Raw genomic sequence first — 24,293 nt, forward strand, 5'->3', positions numbered from 1 at the left:
ATTTTTTGCTATCATCATTTTACCAATAAATGAGACTTTGGATTTTAAGTCACTTGTTCAAGCTAGTCAATGATTGAGCTGGGCTTTCAACCTAGTTCTGCTGAGCTCCAAACCAGTACTCATGTGATTCAAAAGTCACACAAAATACTACAATGCACTTGAAAAAAATGCCTTAACAGAGGAAGTCACCTACGTGTATCTAGTTGTAGGCTCACTCCTCTGTTTTATAGGAGTAAGACAGTATTAATAACAATATGTGTCTTACAGATGGGTGTCCCATTGTGCTTTCCAAGTTGTCCCATATTTGATCTTTTTACCAACCCAGGAGGACAGGAACATGGCGCTTCCTGGTCATGAATAAATCCTCTTAATAAAAAGCATAAACTAAAGCTCAGAGATCCTAGAGGGTTTTCCAAAACCCACACAGCTTGTGGTCACTGGAAATAAACCTGGATTTTTTTGTGCCCCAGTTTAGTGATGTTTTAGACCTGGACTTTTTGTGCCCCAGTTTAGTGATGTTTTAGACCTGGACTTTTTGTGCCCCAGTTTAGTGATGTTTTAGACCTGGACTTTTTGTGCCCCAGTTTAGTGATGTTTTAGACCTGGACTTTTTGTGCCCCAGTTTAGTGATGTTTTAGACCTGGACTTTTTGTGCCCCAGTTTAGTGATGTTTTAGACCTGGACTTTTTGTGCCCCAGTTTAGTGATGTTTCTATAGCCCCACCCTGTTTTCAACTGAACACATTTGTGTGATTGTGGTCGCTGCCTTAGAAATTGTTTTGGAAGCATGAAACAGTGAGAATTCAAACAAAACAAAACACCACAGTGTAAAAAATAAGTCTTGAATCCTCCATTCGTGTGTGTGTCTGTGTGTGTGTTTGTGTGTGTGTGTATACATCCTTTTGGAGTTGTTCTATGAATATACTGGCATACATGTTAAATAGGACACCACTGAAAACACACAGAAGGCAGGTCATTGTCCCACACCTTGTTTGGAGATGGTTCCATTTCAGTGCATGACAATTGCCTCTCTGGTCTGAGCAGCTTTCGTTTCCTGGTTTGGATGAACCATGTCATTCGGGTGATCCTCCATTGAGAACAATCAGGTTGTCTTCTGCCTCCTGTTGTGCATTTGTAATTAGAGAGTGCTGCTTGATGAATGAGAGGACAGGAAAGTGAAGGACTTGCCCAAGGTTGCACAGCTGAAGGTAGTAAAGCTGGTGTTTGAACACAGATCTCCTGACCCTGGTCCACCTTGTTTTCTGCTCACTTCACAAAACTGCAGGGGCATGGTCCCTAACTCCAAAAGGTGAGATTAAAGGATAGGTGTGGACAAATGAGGAACCTTGAACCCTCAGCAGCAGGGGCTATGAGGGGGTTGTCTAGCCCCTGCTTCAGGTGTCTTCCCCAGCCATTCTAACTCTGGCAGGGTCACAGCCACAACTACATCTCTTCTGGTGCATATGTCCCTCTGCTCTGCTCCAGCACAGCAGCTCAGCACACCCCAGGACACCTCTCTAGGTTCCTTCCAATGACAGGTAAGTCATTGATCAGCTCTGAGAACCAGCTGAGAGCAAGATCTATTTAAAGAAGCATATGTTTCCAGGTGCTGAGTCACGTCGGTTGGACCAGCCGGCCCAAGTCTGGGCAGTGCGGATATTCACGGTACAGCAGCCGCTGCAGCCTGGCTGAGACTTTGACAAACCTGAGGAAGCTCTGAGCTGAAACACTGCATTTAATAAGATAAAATACACCTTGAGCCCCACATCAGTCTCTAGATTTAAAGCGTGGGCATTCTCATTACCTCCCCACTGACCACCATTTTTTGTTGTAATGATGATCAATTAGCCAAAATTGCATTCATGGAGACCCAGATTTAAATCCTAGCTCTGCTGTTTACTGGTTGTGTGACCTTGGGCAAGTCGAATAACCTCTCTGAGCCTCATTGTCTTCTTTTGTACAACCTTCTAGGGCATAGGGAGGGACAAATATGGTAATATATAGGAAGTCCATGTCATAGCCTATAGTATGTAGTAAACGTTTAGCAACTGATAGCAAATTAAATTAAGTATGTGTTCAGCACTATGCTAGGCATGGTAGGAGAATATCAAATACAGTGCAGTATGATGCTGGTTCCCATGAAAAGTTGCAATCTAGTTGTTAAAGATGACATACACTTGTGAAGTTATAATGAACATATCTGAACAGTGCGACATTCAGATAGTCTTTGAGGACTTGCTTTGGGTTCAGGCAAGGCACTGACTGAGGGTCTGGGCATGTATAAATGGCTCCTGAGTGAACATGTTTACTTGGTGGTATGGGAATCCAGGTCAATGAGCAGCTAATTCTGCCAGGGACATTTGGGAGAAGCTTCTGAAAGGAAGAGAAGATGGCAAATCCATGGCATGTGGGACATCAGTCTCCATTCTCCACCCATGGCAGCCATCGGTAATCAGTTACGGCCCTCTGCATCCTTCTCAACACAGTGATCCTCTGCATCCTTCTCAACACAATGATGACCCCCACGCCCAACCCACTGCATTCCTTTCAACACAATGCTCCAGACAGCCACAGCCAATCAATCAACACTGATATGATGAACACTCTTTGCCATCCTTGAGATTAAAGGTATTTCAAGGTGTTGAAAGGTGTCCACTGGGGCATACAAATAATTAGAGTTACGGGTCTCATGGAAGACAAATGGTCTGGAGGAAGGTATGAGGAAACTTGGAATCCAGTTGGAGCATTGACACTTATATGCCCTGTGAACTCAGGTCATGTAATCTCTTTTATCTTGCTTTCTCTAAGTGATTCTGATTCATGGAGTTATAAGACAAGGGGATTCCAGTTTGGGTGCTCAAGAAGGCTTATCACAAGAGGTAAGATTTCAGGAGGCTTTGAAGTATGGGCATAATTTACATCAATAGAGAGCAATGTGTGCATGCGTCCATGTGTGTATTCATATGCACGTGCATTCTAAGAGTATGAGGGAATGTAGTAGGTAGGCAATGGATAGGTTTCAGAATCTACTCTCCTCCACCCTCTCTAAAAATATAAAGCAACCCCCCTCTTTCTGCCAGCAGGCTACACTATGATGTGAGCCCTGTTCACTGGGAACTGGAGTGGGCTGTCAAGATCACAGTACCAGTCAGGAGACAGTTAGAATCATGGAAAAAGTGGTGCCATCCAGGAAAGACTGGGAGCAGGGAGAAGTGTTGCAAGAGGCGGGGCTCCTGGAAGCTGCCTGCTTCTCCTTCCTCTTACATTCAATTTCCCATTCCCCTGGACAGGGGGCCCATTTGTCTGACTTCTCAGCAGGGTCAGGTCACCCCTGAGCCCACAAGGACACCCATTGATGGACAGAAGTGCTGTTTGCCATGTAGACCTATGACCCACAGCTGTGCCTCTGAGGGGCTGTCTTCCATGATGAAACCAGGGGCAAAACCACAGACAGTCTGGCTATAGAGTCAGTGCTTGACATTTGGACTCCCTTTCATGTTTACTTTTCTCATTCCACCTATAACTCAATAGACCACTTGGCAGAATGGTTTGGACTCCACAAACTGCTTGGGTTCAAATTCTGGCTCTGGCATTTCCAAACTGCAATCATAGGCAAGTAACGCAAACTCTCTGAGCCATAGTTTCCTCGTCAATAAAACCGGGCGATGATAATAGCACTTACTTCATAGAAATATGTGTGGAATCAGTGAAAAATGTCTACGCAAACACAATGCAGCATCTGTCATAAATGTTCAATAAGTATTCACTGTATTACATTATCTGCTATAGTTTTCCCACTTTTACCTTGTATTTCCCCAACTAAATTATAAGCTACCTGAGAGATGGAAACATCTCTTTTGTATTCCCCAAAGTCTGGGCACAATACTGAGTATGGAGGTGCCCAGAACTTTTGCCAATTATTTAATGTAAAAATAGAAAGTTGTAAAACTTTCTATTACTTGAAGGAAGTTTAGCCTCCTCCATTTAAGGCTCAGGGATCTTTAGGTTCACATTGACCTTCCCAGACTCATTTCCTATTTCTTTTTACAGAAACCTATCCTTCAGGCACATCAAACTATTTGTGGTTCCCTGAATACACCACTCTCTTTCCTGCTTCTCCTTGCAAAGCCCATTTCCTCTGTCTTCCCCCAATCTTATCATTCAAGGCTTTTTAAAATTAGAAGTGACATAAATCAAACATAAAGTGGCTGAAGCAGAAAAAAATGTCTATTTGTTCAAATAACTGAAGAATCTAGTGTTACTGGCCTCAGATACGGGGATCCAGGGATTCATACTATACCATCAGGACTTTTTGTTTCTCTCAGATCGATTTCCCTTTGTGTTGGCTTCATTCTTAAGTACAGTCATTCTTGCTAGGGGCAAGGTGATCAACTGTTCTGACATACCTCCATGCATTGCAGCAACACCAGGCGAAAGAGAGCTTCTTTCTATTTAAGGTTCCAGACAGTCTGAGATGTCTTCTCATTGGACCCGTTTTAGTCATGTGCTCATCCTCCATCCAATCACTGTGGCCAGGAAGAAGGAATATGCTGATTGGACAGATTTGGCTCATGTGATCATCCTCTAGGCAATCAGAGGGACTGAGAGTGGGTCAAAGCTCATTCCCCAAAGAATGTTGGGTACTGGGCAGATAAAAACAGCAGGTGCTCCACACAGATGGCAAACCCCTTTCATCGTGTAAGATGAAACTGCAATGTCATCTCAGTGAGGACTGTAAACCATATGCCGTCTTGCTATTAGCCCACAATTCATAGAATTGTAAGTAACTCTCCCTCAAGGAAGGATCTGTGTATTATTAGTGTTGGGCTCTGGGCATCTAGCACAGTGCCTAGGACATGGTGGGCATTCAATGAATATTCACCGAATGAATGAATGTGTCCATGACAAGAATCAAACTCTGTAAAATACTTGAAGAGATTTATTCTGAGCCAAATATGAGTGACCAATGTCCCATGATACAGCCCTCAGGAGATCCTGAGAACATGTGCCCAAAGTGTTTGGGCTACAACTTGGCTTTATACATTTTAGGGAGACGTAAGATATCAATCAATACATGTGAGATGTACATTGGTTAGGTCAAGAAAGGTGGGACAACTTGAAGTGAGGGCTTCCAGGTCATAGGTGGATTCAAAGATTTTCCAACAATTGGTTGAGAAAGTTATTATCTAAAGACCTGGAATCAATAGAAAGAAATCTCTGGGTTAAGATAAGGGGCTGTGGAGACCAAGTTTTATTATGCAGATGAAGCTTCTAGGTAGTAGGCTTCAGAGAGAATAGATTGTAAATGTTTCTTATCAGCTTTTCTGTCAGTCTTAATGTCTGTGTTGGTGTTACTGTTGGTCAGCTGTGCCTGAATTTCAAGACGGAGGAGGTTATAATGAAGCATGTCAAACCTGCGCTTCCCACCATGGCCTGAACTAGTTTTTCAGGTTAACTTTGGAATGCCCTTAGCTGAGAGAAGGGTTCATTTAGGTGGTTGAGGGGCTTGGGATTTTATTTTTGGTTTATGAATGAATGAAGCAAGTGTGTGGTGGTCCGGGCCTGTGTTCCCTTAGGTCCTCTGCTCTCCCTCCCCTGTCCTGTTATCATGCGGGAGGACAACCCCTTTAGGCAGCATTTCCAGGCTCCACATCTTCTGCCTGAGGGCAGCCAGTAGAAGACGTTGGCAGGATATTTGAGGGCAAAAGGAAGAGAGAACCTGGGACATTTCCAGGTTCCTTATCTCTCACTACTTTCTCCATGTAGAACCTGGAAGGTTTGCTAAAAATCACTGGCATGAGGCAGATGAACAGGAGAAAAGGCATACCAATTTATTTAATTCGGTAGCCTTCAGAATGAAGACCCAGCCCCTCAATGAGGTACAGGAGCTTATGTACCAACTTGAGGTTAAGAAAGAATGCAGGCTCAGAGAATGGCCAAACACAAGTTAAGGTAGTAAGTCAGGTTTTAGTGGAAAGACAGGTTATAGGAGTGGGAGAAGAGGAGGCTTGACTAGCAAAGATGGTCTTGTTATGTAGATAAAACTTCACAGGTAGCAACCCTCAGAGGGAATAGGTGGCAAATGTTTCTTTCAGACCTTTGAAGGTATAAAACTCTCAGTTAATCTTTCCTAGATCCAGACTAGGGAAGATCTGGCTGCATTAATGTAGATTCTCTACAGTTTTCCCCAACAAAAGATAGCTTTGCAGGTCCTTTCTAGTCTGCTGGCCCTGTGGCAGCCATTTCAAAGCAATATTTTTTAGGGTAAAATATTTTTATTTATTTCATCTACCCCTCTCCACCTTCCCTGTCTCTCCCTACCTGAGAGAATTTTTTTTTTTTTTTTTTGCAATGGCTATATCTCTACAGTTTCAGCTTTTACCTTATGGCCCTGGCCCCTGGGCTCTGGCATTACCTCCTTCTCCCTCTGTCTACCCAGACAATTATGGCTTCTTGATGTAGCTAATCTCTGGGTGACCTCACCGTCCCCTCTTAGCTTCTGACCTTTTTCATCCCCCCATAACCAATTTCCTGCATTAAATTTCATCTGCTTGAAATACTTAGCGTGATATCTATTTTCCTGGTTGGTATCTGACTGGTATTAACCTGTTCCTCAAACTATTAGGAGCAAGCTGCTTCTGTATAATTGTCCGAGCCATAAAGGGGCTTTGTTTTGCTTGTAAAGAAAGTTTTCAGCTGCTGTTGTGAGGGAGGAATGCCACCTCTTCCTGAAGACTCTGTGTTCACTAAATGTTCTCCATTCATCAAACACTCCTGCTGCATGTCTGCATGGTCCCAACTGGTCAGGGGGGAGCATATCTGTGGGGAGTCAAGAGATATTGATCATGGGAGTGGTAGGGAGGAAGGTACAATGTTTCAGTCATGGGGTGTGTGTGTGTGTGTGTAAGATTGCTATTTTATGCCCAAACTCCAGTTTTCCAGAAGAAAGGTAGGCTGCCTGAATTTTGGCAAGTTACGATTGACTTGTGAGTTATTTTTGCCCACAAGAGTAGATTTGGTTAAGTAAAGACCCCACAGTTCCCCACTGTACCTCACAGAACAAAGCACGAACAAGCAATGCAGGAAAGCCCAAACTGTGGTCCTTAGTGCCTATCAGACCTGAGCTGAAGTCCTGGATTTGTTCCATATTACATTGTGATCTTTCATAAGGGACGTAGCATTTCTGAGCTTGATTTCTTTATCTGTAAAATGGAGTGAATTATAGCATCCACTTCATGGAATGAAATGACTCAATGCCTGTAAAATGTTCAATGTACTGCTTCATGTAATTTTCCATATAAACCTTCCATAAATACTGGCTTAAAAATTACTGAAATCTTCACACTGAGGCTGGACCATAGACCTTTGCAGGACTGGAACCACACCTCGCTCATCTTAGTACCCATTGATTGGGCAATTATGGGAATTGATTTAGCTCCAAGGAGCAGCGGTCCATTCATATTAGCTCAGATGAAAATGGAGGTTGTTGCAGGAAACCAGGAAAACCTTTTAGAACCTTTTAGAACTCAATGGCAAGAACTATGGCTGGGCTTCATTACAACTCAAAAGTCATAACTGTCACCGTGGACCCTTCCCCATAGACATACTCTCAGTGCTTCTCTGCTTCATTTTATTCTCTATAGATAGATACCACCTCTCCATGAATCTGCTTGTATTTGGTCCTTCATGGCACCCCCAAATGCCAGCTCTTGCTCCCCAAGCCTACACAAGACAGGTAGATCATCTAGAAGTTGAGAGCCCAGAGTTGGACTCAGATTGCCTGGGTTCAGATTTCAGCTCTGCCGCTTCCTAGCTGTGTGAACTTGAACTCGTTCCATACTCATGTTGTATGGACGGCGACACCAAACACCTCATTTTCCTTATCTGTGAACTTGGGACAGTAATAGCACCTGCCTCGTAGGGATATTGTGAGATAAATGAGTAAATATGTGTGAAGTGCTTATAACTACCTGGTACATAGGAAGTACTCAAGAAAGGCTAGTGATTATTACATGACTCTCTAGCTCACCTCAACCCCTGGTCTTAGGCTGGTTCCCAGGTGTAGACCCTGAAACATGTGAAAAAGATTGATTAGGGAGTGTTCCCATGGGAGACTGGCAGGGGAATAGAGAAAAGGTATCACAAGGGGAGGAAAGGGGGTGGTACCAAGCCATCCTAAGGAAGGCAAGCTTGGCTTAAACCCGCAGGAGGCACTGTAGATACTACAGTCATGCCTGGGTGTTGTCCTCATTAGGAGGTGAGGGAGCTGGAGTATTTATTCCTACACCTGTCAGTCATAGTTTAAGGGAGCTCCCAGACATGTTAGGCTCTCTGTGTCACCCTGAGTCACAACAATGATAAAGGGATCCAAGGGGATAAGTCTGCATAGAGCTCTGACAGCATTTGCCGCTCCTCGCTATGGAGCAGCATAGCTCATCTATATCCAAAATTCAAACCCCTAGCAGCAGAAATCTGATTGGACCTGGGTGAGTGGGGTGATCACCTCTTTCCCAAACGTATGTGGCTGGGGCTCCCAGAGCACATACAATGGTGCGTTTCAAGGAGGGTTATAGGTGAAACAGGGTTAATGAGAAAGAGCTGAGGAGGATGGATGACGTTCCAAGGATGTAGATGCTCCTCAGAAATGTCTGTTGGCAGAATGCTGCGTACCCAGCGCCGTGCCAGGCTCCTCACTCATGCAAAGATGGCAAAGACAGGGGCCCCACAGCTTCCTCTTTGATATAATATCGGGATAGTGGTTTCCCCAGTGGTCCTGGGAACTTTTAAAGGGCAAGGACCGTGTCTTACTGACCACCGTATCTAGTCCACAGTAGAGGCATAGTATTTGTTGAGCTGAGCTGATGTGTTTGAGGTCAGCTGTGGGGACAACAACACTATTGGCATCCTCTCCCACCGCTTATTGTCCTCCTCCTCGATCTCACCCTCTGGCAGATCCACTCTCCCCCATCTTATCTGGCACCACCCAGGATGAGAAGGGCACACTTGGGAAACAACGGGATGCTGGTGTAGAACCTACACTGAACAGCATGGTGTGGCATTTGGGTCTCAGTCACAGCTCTGCCTGACTCTGTAAGAAATCAGGGCCTCCATTTCCCCAGTCCAGTGAGGGCCTGGCTAGGAGCTTTAGTGATGCCACCATTCAATAAGGCAGTTAACAAAACAGTCCAGTGGGCTAGCACTGCTGTCCGACTTCCAAGTTCAAATCCCAGCCCTTCTGCTCTCTGGTTTGTCCTTGGGCAAGTGACTTGATCTCTCTGTGCTACAGTTCCCTTATCTGAAAACTGGGTATAACAGTAATAGTAGCATCCTCACAGGACTTTGGTGGGAATTTAATAAGATGGGGTGTATTATTCAGCCATCAAAAGAACTGAAGCATGGACATGTGCTACATCATGATGAACCTTAAAAAATCATGCTAAGTGAAAGAAGCCTGCTGCAAAAGGCCACATGTTATATGATTTCATTTGTATAAAATGTCCAGAAGAGGCAAATCCATAGAGACAGAAAGTAGATTAGTGGTTGCCAGGGGCTGGGAGGAGAGAGAATAGGGAATGACTGCTAATGGATATGGGGTGTCTTTTGGGGATGATACAATGCTCTCAAATTAGATAGTGGTAACGGTTGTACAATCTTGTAAATATACTGAAAACAACTGAATTGTACACTCTAAAATGATGAATGTTATGGTATGTGAATTATGTGCCAATTTAAAAAATAAAATAAAAGATATGGTATGCAAAGTCCCTGACTCACAGTAACCACATGATAAACCATCTTTCCCCTGGATTATTGCGGTGACCTCACTGGTTTTCCCACCTCTCCCCTTGCTCCCCATCAGAATATTCAGTGGTGTGTGAGTTCATGTCACTCCTGCCCTCTAAACTCTTCAATGGCTTCCATCTCGGAGTAAGAGCCAAGGTCATTACAGTGGCCTATTGCACTCTCCACCACCTGGCTCTTGGCTTCCTCTCTCTTCTTCTGGGATTCTCCCCTTGTTCTCTCTGCTCCAGCCATGTTGGCCTGTTGCTGCTCCTCAAACCTGTGCCAGGCATGTCTCTGCCTCAGGGCCTTTGCACTTACATTCCCTCTGCCTTAAACACACTTCCTGTAGAGCTGTTTGGCCTTGCTCTTTGGCCTTGCTCTTTGGCCTCCTTCAGGTGTTTGCTCAAGCATCATCTTCTCATTGAGACTTTCCCTGACCACTCACTATATAAATGAGGGCTGGGTACAGTGGCTAATGCCTATAATCTCAGCAGTCTGGGAGGCTGATGTGGGAGGACTGCTTGAAGCCAGGAGTTGGAGTCCAGCCTGGGAAACTTAGCAAGGCCCTATCTCTACAAAAATATAAAAGTTAGCTGGGCATGGTGGCGCACATCTGTAATTCTAGCTGCTCAAGAGGCTAAGGAGGGAGGATCATTTGAGCCCAGGGATTTGAGGCTGCAGTGAGCCAGGATTGCTCCACTGCACTCCAGCCTGGGCAACAAAGCAAGACCCTGTCTCAAAAAAATAAAATAACTTATATAAAAAACAAAAAATCCTCCTACCTTGGTACATCCTATTCACCTTCCCAGGTTATTGTTTCCTGTTACTCTTATGTTTAATGCCAGCTTCATGTTCGTGTTAGCCCGATGATCACAGGATTTCTGTGCCTTCTTCATGACTGTATTCCTAGTACCTAGCACAGTGCCTGGCATAGTCAGTATTCAATATTTTTTGACTGAATAAATAAATGTTAGCTGTTATGGTAACCTATAATAAACTTTCTGAGACTTTCAATCTTTTCCTTTTCCTCTCACGGGTGTCTCTTGCAGATTTTAACTTGACGCCTCTTTGAGGCTTCTTCCTTCCTTCCAGTTTATCCCCACTGGGTGCTGGTTTTAGAGGCAAACGTTATTCTTGTGGTATGATTATGAAGTTGCTCTAGAAAATAGTTTCATCTCACTTTGAAGTACATTGTCTTTTTTAAAGTAACAAGACCAAACCCGCTACTGAATTCTTCACTGTCATGAGATTCGTTTTCTAAAGCTGACGTGGAAGCTAGTTTGTGTATTGATGTCAGTTGGAAGGCTTTGAAATTAATTGTCTTAGCTAACCTTGTAGAGATCTAACCATGTTACGTTTAGCGCATAAAAACATTTATCTCCTCACTGGTGTCTGGTGGGACTGAAAGTCCTGCCTTATTCTCTCTTGAGTAGGAAATGTAATTTTTGTTGATTTCAAAATTAAGATGAGGAACTAATTGGTAGTGGAAAGAATTCTTAGATTGGGAGGCAGATTCTAGACTTTAGATTTTGGACTGGGGTCAGGCTATTCTTTCTGAACCCTTTAATGAAGGGTACATTCTGAAATAATGTGTGATCACACAAGTAATACAGAAGTACATTCTTATAAAAAATGAAATTTACAAATAAGGCTCACGTCCTCTTTGACCACAACTCCCTGGTGTCCCTGAAGTATCCTGTCATATGATAGATGTATATATTTCCAGATGATTTGTATGCATTTGTATATTAACATACAGTATTGTTTTGTGACTGTGTGTCTTCAATAACTGAACAGATACTATAATATTGTACCACAACTTGCCTTTTCACCCAACATTGTGTCTTAGAGTTCTTTCCACATTAATATATATATATTTCTGATATTGTTAAATAGCTTCATGGCATCCCATAATACAGATGTGTCATGACTTAGTCATTTTGTTATTATTGAATGTTTATGCTATTTTCAGTTTTTCCCTATTACAGACCAGATTGTAATGAACATCTTTGTTCCAGCCTCCCCTCAGGCAGACGCTGAGAAATGGAGTGGTTGGCTCATAATTCTGTCATTCTTTTATTTATTTATTTATTTATTTATTTTAGAATTTCTTTTTGTTTCTTTCTCTTTTTCTGTTTTTGTTTTGTTTTGTTTTGTTTTTTGAGACAAGTTTTGGCTCTGTCACTCAGGCTGGAGTGCAGTGGCAAGATCTTGGCTCACTACAGCTTCTGCCTCCCTGGCTCAATCTTGGCTCACTACAACTTCTGCCTCCCCGGCTCAAGTGATCTTCCCACCTCAGCCTCCTGAGTAGCTGGGACTACAGGCGTAAACCATGACGCCTGGCTGATTTTTGTTTTTGGTAGAAATGAGGTTTCACCATGTTGCCTAGGTTAGACTCGAACTCCTAGGCTCAAGTGATCCACCTGCCTTGGCCTCCCAAAGTGTTGCAATTGCTAGGCTCATGCCTGGCAATTCTGTCATTCTTAAAGTAGAGGACTTAAATAAGTTAAACTTTAAATCATTTCCAGTAATTACCCAGCTATAATTGGGGTCTCATGTGGCCCAGTCTTTGTTCCATCTTCATTCAAAGAAACAACAGCTTGACAGAAAATATAATTGAACACAATTGCATGTTTTACTTGAATGCTTGGGATGCCCCCAACAGTAGTGTGGTGGTGGGGCTGGGGGCAGGGGTCAGAGTTAGAAGTATATTATTTTCAGTGAATTTGTTTGTTTGTTGCTTTCAGGTATTATTTTGATTATTTTGATTTCAAATAAAATTGTGTTTCTCCTTGTTGAGATTGGCAAGCCAGTTTTGTGTCTATGTTATTTTAAATTATGCATATACACACAGAGAGGAAAGGTACAAGTGGTTGCAAATTAAAGGAGGAGAAAGAATACAAGGTTAAACCTTTCCCCCACATCTGTTCCCTAATTTTCTTGCTAGAGACCCTGTCTACTTCCAGTCTCATATGTGTCCTGTTACCTATTTAAGCGAATCTGCTTAAATACAAATGGTAGCATACTGAGCATATAGTTTGGACACTTGTCTTTTAAATTTTTTAATTATGGAAAAATTCAAACATGTACAGGAGAGGATAGTGTGATAAATCCCTCTGTACTTACCATTTGGCCTCAAGAATTATCAGTATATTGCTTTTGCTTTTTCAGCTATATGAAACACTTTGGATCTTATTCCAATTCAGTTTGTTTAAACTTGCCTCATTTATTTTCATGGTTGCTTAGTATTCTATAATAAAGATGTTCCATAATTCATTTATCCAGTCCCCTTTAGATGGACATTTATATTGCTTCCCATCTTATGTCACTACAAAGAATGCTGCAATAAATATACTTTTACATCCATGTTTGAATAAATATGTAAGAAATTCCTGGAAATAGAATTGCTGTGTCAAAGAGATATGCATTTAAAATATTGATATAAGTACTGCCAAATAGCCTATTGATGGAATTCCACTATTTTTCACTCTCACTAAGAGTATCCAAGATGGCTCACTTCTTCATATGCTTACCAACACAATGTGTTATCACATTTCTAATCTTTAAAATATGCTCACCTAGTTTGTTTCTAAATAGACATGAAATCTATTTAGTAAGTTGTAAAATCCTACCTATCTAGTGGGTCGAAGTCAGCATAGAATAGAAAATATCAAAGAACATCACTTACAAAGACATCACTTTGTAAAAAAAATACAAAGAACATCACTTACTTGAGGGCAAGTGTAGTTTTGTGAAACTTTGGCTTCAGTCACGTAAGTCACACATTTGTGTATGTGTGTGTATAAACTGAGTTATTACATAAACATACAATTTTTACTGTGAGTCTTGGTCTAAAGAGTTTGAAAACATTGCCCTACAATGATGATAGCTACTTTCTAGAATGTTCTTCTCTTATGTTTACTTCTCATTCCAAAATGAAAAAGAAAATTCCTTAAGCCCTCTCTTACTTGCCCTTCCCTCTTTCCCTTATGCTCCTGGTTTTATTCTGTGAGAAAAATGTTCTGATGCACATCCACTTCTGTACCTCTCCCTGAGAGTCACCCAATCCCTCCTCACTTCCTGCTGGAATCAGAGCTGGCACAGAGGGCCTCTCCTTAGAGGGCCTCAGGGATGAGTTGCTGATGACATTATTTTACAAAGGGGGCACTATTTACATTTAGGGCAGTACTGGTCTCCAAGGCGAGGGGTTATCCTGTGCATTACAGGGCATTTAGAATCCTTGGCCCCAGACACGAAATGCCAGGAGCAACCTCCTAGTCGCTGCAATAGTGGTAATGCCCCCCTCCTTACCTTTCTAAGTGCCTCCTCGGGGGCTGTGGAAAGCCTGGCTGCTGGTGCTGGTGCCTGCTGGTGCCTGGGGGTGGTAGAAACAATAGCTAAGGTTGTACTCTACATGACTTTTGTCCCAATCACCTTTCTTTAAGTCTTGCTTACCCTGGGGCCTTTATATGCATTATTTCTTCTGTGTGGAATACTCTATGCCCCTAACTACCGTACACAGACACACACACACACACACACACACACACACACACACACACACACTGCTTAGCCATCTCCTTTACTCATCCTTCAGGTCTAAATATCAGAAGCTCTTGTGGTGTGCCATTCTCTTCCTTTGTCACGCTTACCACAGTCATCACACTGTCCCGGTTTTTTGTTCTTCTGTTCATGACCCGAATCTCCCCCTGATTCTCTCCCTCTGTGAGGGAGAACTACATCCACAAATGTATCCCCAGTGCAGCGTCTAATACCTGGAAGGCACTCAATAGATAATTAGAGGAAGAATGACTTAGCTATGTTCTCATTTTGTATCAGGAGAGGCATGAACGGATGCCTGTTTCCTAAGGGTACCAAATAGTCCGTTTTCCTTTGGTGACTGAGGCTCTTGGCTGCCTGGGAACTGATAGTCAAGAAGTTCTGATGAATTATCCTGGACAGGCATGTTAGCCAGGGGCTTGGCAGGAGCAGAGGGACACTCAACCCCAGAAGTCTGCAGAGTATGAAAGGGCCTGTTTACAGAGGCTTCAGAAGGCGTAGGGGATCTGCAGTAGGTGGTGCAGCAGCCTGGGACTTGCACCAGCAGGGGGCCATTGCTATGTTGTTGTGAAGTGCAGGAGGAGTCGCCTGGACCTTGAAAGAGAAAGTTGTATGGAGGAGCGACCTGAGAGGAGCTGTGGCATTTGGCCAAGAGACTTGGTCAGCCCGTAGTGACAACTCAGGAAGAAAGCAAGGGAATGAATGCCCCAACCACTCCTTCCTCTTACCCCCTCATCTCCTGCCAGGGCTTGCCATTGGCTTAACCCAGTGGACAAGGAGCCTGAAGATGCAGTGCACATGGACCAACCTCCCTGGGCCCAGTGGACAAGGGCAGAGAGGGGTCTGAAAGATAAACAGAAGATAGCCGGGGCAATGATTACCTCAGGGGACAGTAATGGAGTGGACTTGAGGACTGTACCATGGAGCAGTTAGGACCATGGCCACCAGAGACAGAGTCCCTGCACTAAAGTCCTGCCTCTTCCACCCCCTAGGTATGTCATCTCTCTCTTTGCCTGTTTTCTCTTCTGGAAAATGGGAATAACAATGGTGCCCACCACACAAGAGTTGTGTGGACATTGAATGTGTTATATCACATGTCAAGTACTTAGAGAAGTGGTTGGTGCATGGTAAGTGCTCAATAATTATTAGTGATTATTATTTATTATTAGTAAATTGTCATTTGGGGCATCATTCTCTTAGGCTTGCACAGAAATTTATTTTTTAATGAATTAATCTATATATTTTTCATAAGCTATTGGGGTACAGGTGGTATTGGGTTACATGAATAAGTTCTTTAGTGGTGATTTGTGAGATTTTGGTTCACCCATCATCCGAGCAGTATACACTGCACCATATTTGTAGTCTTTTATCCCTCACTCCCTCCCACTCTTCCCCTCAAGTCTCCAGAGTCCACTGTATCATTCTTACACCTTTGTGTCCTCATAGCTTAGCTCCCACATACCAGTGAGAACATATAATGTTTGGTTTTCCATTGCTGAGTTCCTTCACTTACAATAGTAGTCTCCAGTCTTATCCAGGTCACTGCAAATGCTGTTAATTCATTCGTTTTTTATGGCTGCGTAGTATTCCATCATATATATTATATATACATGGTCTATATATATACACTACGTATATAGTGTGTGTGTGTGTGTGTATATATATATCACAATTTCTTCATCCACTTGTTGATTGATGGGCATTTGGGTTGGTTCCATGATTTTGTGTTGTGAACTGGGCTTGCACAGAAATGTAAATGGGAGGAGAAAATGGATAACCCCATCCCTTTTGTTGAAGGATGGGGTTTTGCCAAAGTAAAAGAGAAATAAAACTTAATGACAGTGGACATGGTTCCTTGGTGCAGGAAAGATCCCCCCTCCTTTTCCATTATGGGGCCTGACCCCAGCTTTGAAATTGTGAAGTTTTGATTGCTAATACAAATTGAATTTATTTATTTTTTTTCTCACTTTCAGCAATGCCATCTTTTTTAAAAAATAAGTATAGGCTGATGAAACATATTTAAATGGAGAGATTAAATTAGTTTTCATTTGCTACTTTGAAATGTTTTAATCCCCTGGAGAGAATGATTAAAGCTCTTTGCAGAGGGTAGGGCTGTTTTTTTGTTTTTTTGTTGTTTTGTTTTTTGTTTTTTTTGAGACGGAGTCTCACTCTGTCGCCCAGGCTGGAGTGCAGTGGCCGGATCTCAGCTCACTGCAAGCTCCGCCTCCCAGGTTCACGCCATTCTCCTGCCTCAGCCTCCCGAGTAGCTGGGACTACAGGCGCCCGCCACCTCGCCTGGCTAGTTTTTTTTTTTTTTGTATTTTTTAGTAGAGACGGGGTTTCACCATGTTAGCCAGGATGGTCTCGATCTCCTGACCTCATGATCCGCCCGTCTCGGCCTCCCAAAGTGCTGGGATTACAGGCTTGAGCCACCACACCCGGCCAGGGGTGTATTTTTTTAAGTCGATGTTTATATTCAACATTCCATTTTTGCATTTCCTGGTGTTGGCGGATAAAATGATTTCATTGCCTGCCTCACCAATGGACCACAGTGAGAGGTCGGGGTGGGAGCAGGACTAAAGCTGCTGCTGGGAAGGAAAAATCAAATAACAAGAATGCTTTGTGAAGACAGGCAGTAGGGGCCAGACATGGTGGCTCACACCTGTAATCCCAGCGCTTTGGGAGGCCGAGGCAGGCGGGTCACCTGAGGTCAGGAGTTTGAGACCAGCCTGGCCAACATGGTGGCACCCTGTCTCTACTAAAAATATAAAAACTAGCTGGGCATAGAGGCTCATGCCTGTAATCCCAGCTACTACTCAGGAGGCTGAGGCAGGACAATCACTTGAGCCCGGGAGGCGGAGGTTGCAGTGAGCCGAGATTATGCCACTACACTCCAGCCTGGGCAAAAGAAAAAAAAAGAGAAAGAAAAAGGTAGTAGGAAGTAAAGGACGCCAAGAAACAAGAAGATGGACATAGCATGTCCTGACAAAGGAACAAGCCATGCTGTCCAATAATAATAAATATACACACAGATATATAGAGAGGTATATCTGTATATGCATATATATAGAGATAGGTAGATATTTTAGATTAAAATTTTTAAAATAAGAACAAATAGTTGGAACGAATGGGGAATTCTCTCAGGCATCAAAGAGAAGTTCCCAGATTGTCACTGACACATAATGTATTATGCTGATTAAATGTAACTAAAATATTTATGGAAAGAGAACATTAAACCTTATCCAGCTGCCACTGTCCTGGATATGGATGAGAGCACTGGGTTGAGAGTCTGGAGAACTGGGTTCTCTGGAGCTTCCTCTCCCTGGTTTGTGACTCTCTCAAGACACCAAGTTTCTTAGCCTCACATCCTCATTATAATAGCTCCACTTGTTACTTTGAAAGATTTGGGTTGGTGAGAATGAAAATCCTTTGTAGGCAGCCTTAAAAAGGAACGAGTTTGTATCCTTTGCAGGTACATGGATGAAGCTGGAAGTCGTTATCCTCAGCAAACTAACGCAGGAACAGAAAACCAAACACCACGTGTTCTCACTTATAAGTGGGAGCTGAACAATGACAACACATGGACACAGGGAGGGGAACAACACACCCTGGGGCAGGTCACGGGGTGAGGTACAGGGAAGAGAGCAGTAGGAAAAATAGCCAGTGCATGCTGGGCTTAATACCTAAGTGGTGGGATGATCTGTGCAGCAAACCACCGTGGCACATGTTTACATATGTAACAAACCTGCCCAACCTGCACATGTACCCCAGAACTTAAAATAAAAATTAAAAAAAAAAGAAAATCCTTCGAAGAATATAAAATTATCTATAAGAACATAGCATATGGGAACAACACACAGTGGGGCCTGGTGAGGGGTGGGGTTAAGGGGAGGGAGAGTTTTTGGAAGGATGGCTAATGCACGCTGGGCTTAATACCTAGGTGATGGGTTGATTGGTGCAGTAAACCATTATGGCACATGTTTACCTGTGTAACAAAGCTGCACATCCTGCACATGTACCCCAGAACTATAAACAAAAACAAAAAATGAAAAAAAGTTTGGAAAAAAACAAAGGCTATTGAATAAAACAAACATGAATACCAAAAAAAAGGGAACATAACATATGTTTAAGTGTAATAATAAGCAGATGCTAAAGATCCATTCATCAACCAACAATTTGCTGTGCATGTACCATGTGCCAGGCACTGTGTTAGATCCTGGGAATCCAGGGGCGACTACTTTGAGGGATAGAGAAAGCAGTGCTAGATGTGTATGTCAGTAGAGAGAGATTAGAATTCAACTGCTCTACGACTTTTATATTGTCTTGGATGAGGGTGCAGAAATGGATTCATTTTAGATTGAGTCACATAAGCATATTAAAAAATGGAAGGTAACTACTGAAAGAATACGCAAAGAATATAACTTCTAAACTAGCAGTGGGAGAAATAGAAGACAGGAAAGGCAGGGAAGGGAACCACGGACAAAGCAGAGTAAACAGAAAATACAAAATCAGATGACAGAATGAACTTCAAATATAGCAGTAATCATAGATACAAATGGTCTGAACTCACCAGATAAAAGATAAGGATAAAAAATGGGGCAGTGGTGGTAGGGGGAAATCCAGCTATATCTAACACATAAAATACGGAGAAAGGTTGCAATAAAACATGGTCCTTTTCTGGGGGTAGATTATAATTGTGTCAAACATGTCTTTTATCTCTACTTACATTTTCCCCTTTCTCTGGGGGCTTTATACTAAAGCAGGGATTATGTTAAATTGACTGAGGAGAAATCAGGGGTGAGAGAGAAATGAAAGGAAAGAGGATTTATTGAGTCAGGTACTGTGCTGGGTGGTTTTTAAAAGGGAAGAAACTGGCATAGGATAGAAATGTACATTCTGGTATAGCTTATGGTCAAATGCCCAGACCGTGGTGTCAGACAGACCTGGACTTGGTTTCCAAATCATTTAATCATTCATTTACTCATTTAACTAATATTTATTGAATACCTACTATGAGTGAAGAAGTCTACTAAGAAGTCACTTTAATCTCTCTATGACTTAGTTTCCTCATTGTATCAGTTATCTATTACTACGAGAGTGCTGCGTAAGAAACAACTACAAAACCCCCGTAGCATGTAACAATAAACACACTCTTATTGCTCGCTAGTCTATGGGTTGGCTGGGCAGTCATGCTGATCTGGGAGGAACTTGGCTAATCTTGCTCAGCTTGATGATGGGTCTGCAATTAGTTGGTGAGTCTCTGGGAACTGGCTGGTCTAAGATGGCCCTGGTTAGGAAGCCTTGGTTCTATCTTATGTGGCTTCTCATCTTCCAGCAGGCTAGTTTGGATTTATTGTCATGGTAGAGGAAGGGATGAGTGAGTGAGAGAGAGAGAGAGAGAGAGAGAGAGAGAGAGAGAGAGAGAGAGAGAGAAAGTGCAAGACCTCTTAAAGTCCAGGCTCATAGCATTCTATTGGCCAAAGGAAGCACAGGTCAAACTCAATTCAAAGGTTGGAGAAGTTAACTCCATCTCTTGATGGGCAGAGCTACAAAATTACATTGCAATGTGAAGTCACGTTGCAAGGGGCATGGGTACAGAGAAAGGAAGAATTAAGGCCATTTTTGCAACCAATCTACCACACTCATCTAGTTATGCAGAGATAATATTAGCACCTACTTCTTAGAGTTATTGTGAGAATTCAGTGAGATCATGCGTATAAAGCAGTGATTTCGAGTCAGGCTTGCAGGAGGCACTCAGCAAATATTAGCCATTGCTGCTGCTGCTGTTGTGATCATCAATGTTAATGTTATTATTAATTTGGGTCTTCCTCATCCCTGTGCATCTGCTCAATGCAGTTCAGAGGTTCAAATCCCCTAGTAGCTTCTGCTTCTCCGTGCCTGATTGCTTTTTCTCTTATTAAAAGAGCAAGTCGGTTGATGGAAAACTTCCTTGATTTTGTGAATGCAGATGCCACTGTGTGTTAGCATCCTTTGGCCATTAACTGTCAAGGCAGCAAGGCAATGATCTATTTAAAGAACATGTAGGTGCCTCTGCTTTTTGCCGTCAAAGCTGTGCCAGGGATGGAGATACCTCTGAAGTAGGGGCAGAAGGGTCCTGACATGAGACAGACCCTCTGTTTGCCATCTGCATTTACTCAAGAAAGGGGAATTAATTGCCTAGTGAGGTTTGGTTTTCTTATGTTAATTAATGATGCTAGCAGCTGAACGTGAATAGGATATTGTTTATTTTTGCTTCCAAAGGAGAGAGATTGAGCCTTGAGTCAGAAATGAGCACAGGCTGCAATTCTGCTAAATTCTATAGTCTTGCTCACAATACCGCAGCAGGATGGGTGCTTTTTTGGCTGAGCTAGGAGAAAAGGTATTGCTGGGCCTTGGCTTTGTTGGAGCTCCTGTTTATTGACAAGGAAAGAATCTCCAAAATGCTTTTTGTCATGTAGGATAAACCTCAACAGTGGTGAATTCATAGGCCTGACATCAGCTTCTCTTCCATATGGGAGGCACCAGCATTTACAGAAAGAATTCACATTTGGGGAGAAGAGCATAACAAATTTATTGACAGAAATTCCCACCAATCTTAATTTTTTTTTAAAAAGAAGGGAAACACCTTCTTTTGAGTTCCTTCCCCAAACACAAGAAGAGCCAGAGATGAAATGTGTTAGTGATTCATCAAAAAACAGATTTTAGTTTCCCTTATTTTTAGAAGTAGCTGTCTAGGTATTGGGTTCTGTCAAATGAGAGAGAGATTATATTTGGAAATCCTAATTATGGAGAGGCTTTCTTTAAAAAGCAGCCTAAAGCCAAACTGGCTCCCACTGATGCTTCTTTGGTTGTTTCTTTTTTCTCTTTAATCCTTCTGACACCCTGAAAGTAGTTCACACATAGAATTAAAAGAATCCATTTTGCCCATCCTCAATGTTTACTTGACTTTGTAGTTCCAGAAGCCATAATCTCATTCTCTGGCCATCACTTTGAAGAATAATGTCAGGAAATATATGAATTTAAATTTTTTAGTTGGAACACAATTCAAATAGGCTAAAGCAAAGCAAAACGACACTAACGAAAGGCAGGGGAACGTATTGTCTTACATTATGGAAAAGTATGGGGGCTTCAGGCATGGCTGGATTCAGGTGCTCATATAACGGCATCAGGAATCAGTTTCTTACATTGCTCTCTCTCTTTTGCATAGGCGTCAGCTTCAGGCTGGAGGATACAAAGAAGCCCCTTGGCAGCCCCAAGCTTACATTGTAGCAGCTTAGCAACCCCAATGAAAATGATATGCCTCTTTCCTAAGAATGCCTGCAAACGTTTCAGATAGGAATCTCATTGGCTTGCATTGGGCCACATGCCCTTCTTTGCACTAATCATTGTGGCCAGGGGATGAGACAGATGGATTAATTAGGTGTGGACATGTGCTAACTCTTGGAGTATAGGGAGGCATCAGCTCCACCCAAACCTCCACCCTAATGGACTGACTGTGGGGAAGGAGTGGTTTACCAGAAGGACAATCAGTAACAGGGAATGCATGCTTACCTGGAAAAGGTAGCAGAAAGTCTTTGGGACAATGTGCTAGTCTGGGTCCTCCAGGAAACAGACACCAGGGCAGGAATAGATGTGCTAGGATTTAATTAAGGGAAAGGCTGACGGGAGAAAATAGGGAGGCAGCCAGAGAAGGCATAAGGAGCCACTGGACCCCCAAATGAAGGGGAGAGGGAAAGAAGGCTGGGAGCGAGTGTCCTAGACTCTCATGCGGCCTAAAGGCACTTCAGCAAGGCGTCGAGGAGTCTCCAGCCAAAGTCTCTGTCGGAGGAGTCCTATGTCTCCCAGAGACAGGCCGGTTTTAGTATCCCTGCAGTATTCTGTTATTGACTGGGAGCTGCCCATGGGAAGCAGGGCCTCATTCGCACTGATGGATTTGAGAGTGCAGCAGCTGGGGCCTTCAGCCAATTAAGCTTCCTGTAGCTGCAGGTCTGCGAGGTACTTTCTCATGGCCACTATATAATAACTCGTATTCATACAGTATCATATAGATTAAAAGGTGATTTTATAGCTGTTGGCTTAGTTTGATAATGTGATCATCACCCCATTCCATTGTATAGATGGAGAAGGTGAGGCAGGGCTGATTATGATTTATTCTAGGGGGCTTCGCTAGTTAGTGAGGAAGTGGACTCACACCCTGACCACCATCTCCATACCCATCACACCTCCACTGTACGGGAGGTTGAATAATGTCCCCCTAAAATCCATGTCTACCCAGAACCTCAGAATGTGACCTTGTTTAGAAATGGAGTCCTTGCAGATATAAACTCTCAGGTTAAGATGACGTCGTACTGGATTAGGGTGAGCCCTAAATCCAAATGATTGACGTCGTCATACAAAGAGAGAAATGGACACAGACATAAAAGAGACAGAGGGAGGAAGCCCATGGGGTGGTGGTGGCAGAGATTGGAGTGAAGCAGCCACAAGCCAAGGAACTCCAAGAACTGTCGGCCACTGCCAGAAGCTGGGAGAGAGGCCTGGAACAGATTCGTCCCCAGAGTCTTCAGAGTGAACACGGCCCTGCTGAGATCTTCAGTGAAATTGGCAAACTTTTCCTTCAGTATCTCTTTCTGTATTCCTTGTCTGTTCTTCCTTTTCTCCCCTTTATGTAACCAGCACTCTCATAATGCCTCTCTTTTGGGGGCTCATGTTGGCTTCAAGCTTCATCTTTTTAAAAAAAATTTATTGATTGAAGGGGTACATGGGCAGGTTTGTTACATGGATGTATTGCATTATGGTTAGGTTTGGGCTTCTAGTGTAACCATCACCCAAATAGTGAAAAATATACCCCATGGGTAATTTTTCAATCCTCACCCCTCCCTCTCTCCCTGCTTTTGGAGTCCCCAGTGCCTGTTCTTTCCCTCTGTAGGCCTCATTTTTGTGAAAACATCTCGTGTCCCCTAGGTTTTCTCTTCTCCCTTCAAAACTTACCTATCCTGTGTCCATTCTCTCAAATCTCTTTCCCCTGTTAAGGATAAGGGGATAAACGTAATCTTGCAAATTAGAAAGGAGTATTTCTTCCAGATAACACTGGCATTTTCATGATGATTTTTATTGCCTTCAGATTCAGCAGGCATTTGTTGAACACGTGCTATTTGCTGAGCTCCACATGGGCCCTTTCCTGTGTTTTAATCCTGTTTTATCCTTACAAACATCTAGGCAGTAGACACTCTTCTTCCATTTTACCGATGAAGGTGGAGTGTCTCAGAACCTCTGCTTCCTTTCCCTGCAGCTCTCTATGGGGGTGTCAGGATGGCCAACAAGGAGACACAATTTTGTGTTTTGATACCCTGCAAGACTGCATTAAGAATGACTTGAAACTTATTAAATTATCCTCTGGTAGCCAGGCATGGTGGCTCAAGCTGTAATCCCAGCACTTTGGGAGGCTGAGGCAGGCGGATCACCTGAGGTCAAGAGTTTGAGACCAGTCTGGCCAACATGGTGAAACCCTGTCTCTACTAGTACTATAAAAAAAAAACAGAAACAAACAAACAAACAAAAAAAACAATTAGCGAGGCCTGGTGGCGCATGCCTATAGTCCCGGCTACTGGGGAGGCTGAGGCAGGAGAATCGCTTGAGCCCAGGATGGGGAGGTTGTAGTGAGCCAAGATCACTACACTCCAGCCTGGGTGACAGAGTAAGACTCCATCTCAAAGGGAAGCAAACAAAAACCATATCCTCTGTAACTTACCTGGTTCCCTTGAAAAACCAACAGGCATTTCCAAGTGCAGCCAGACTTGTGTCCCTTGGGATTTTCTCTCTGTTCATTTACTCTGCTGGAAAGGGCTAGCGAGTGGTTCTTGGGTTTGTCGTGTGATTAAACAGGAATGGTCCACGTGGCTGCGACTTTAGAACCATCAACTCCGGGCATGAGACTTGCAGCTGATCTCCTCC

The 24,293-nt window shown here is 43.1% G+C and overlaps 1 protein-coding gene and 1 long non-coding RNA gene across 28 annotated transcripts in view; one reads left to right on the plus strand and one right to left on the minus strand.

Annotated features, from left to right (window-relative positions):
* LOC144333084 (uncharacterized) overlaps positions 1-16,572 on the minus strand; it is a 35,093-nt gene extending 18,521 nt beyond the window's left edge. The window contains exons 1-2 of the long non-coding RNA XR_013401437.1: positions 14,094-16,572; positions 4,406-4,525 (exon numbers count right to left, since the gene is read on the minus strand). This is a non-coding gene — a long non-coding RNA (uncharacterized LOC144333084). The remainder of the gene's footprint in view (positions 1-4,405; positions 4,526-14,093) is intronic.
* Positions 1-24,293, plus strand: part of RPH3A (rabphilin 3A) — a 334,954-nt gene that overhangs the window by 182,522 nt on the left and 128,139 nt on the right. The window contains exon 1 of one of the 27 annotated variants that reach the window (XM_077955168.1): positions 4,621-4,778. The exons of 25 other annotated variants lie outside the window; for them this stretch is intronic. The gene's annotated coding sequence lies outside the window, so the exon portion shown is untranslated. Of the gene's footprint in view, positions 1-4,620; positions 4,779-24,293 lie in introns of those variants that run through there. One more of the 27 variants, XM_077955198.1, reaches the window with a different exon arrangement.

This window comes from Macaca mulatta, chromosome 11 (genome assembly GCF_049350105.2).
Source record: "Macaca mulatta isolate MMU2019108-1 chromosome 11, T2T-MMU8v2.0, whole genome shotgun sequence".
NCBI lineage: Eukaryota > Metazoa > Chordata > Mammalia > Primates > Cercopithecidae > Macaca > Macaca mulatta.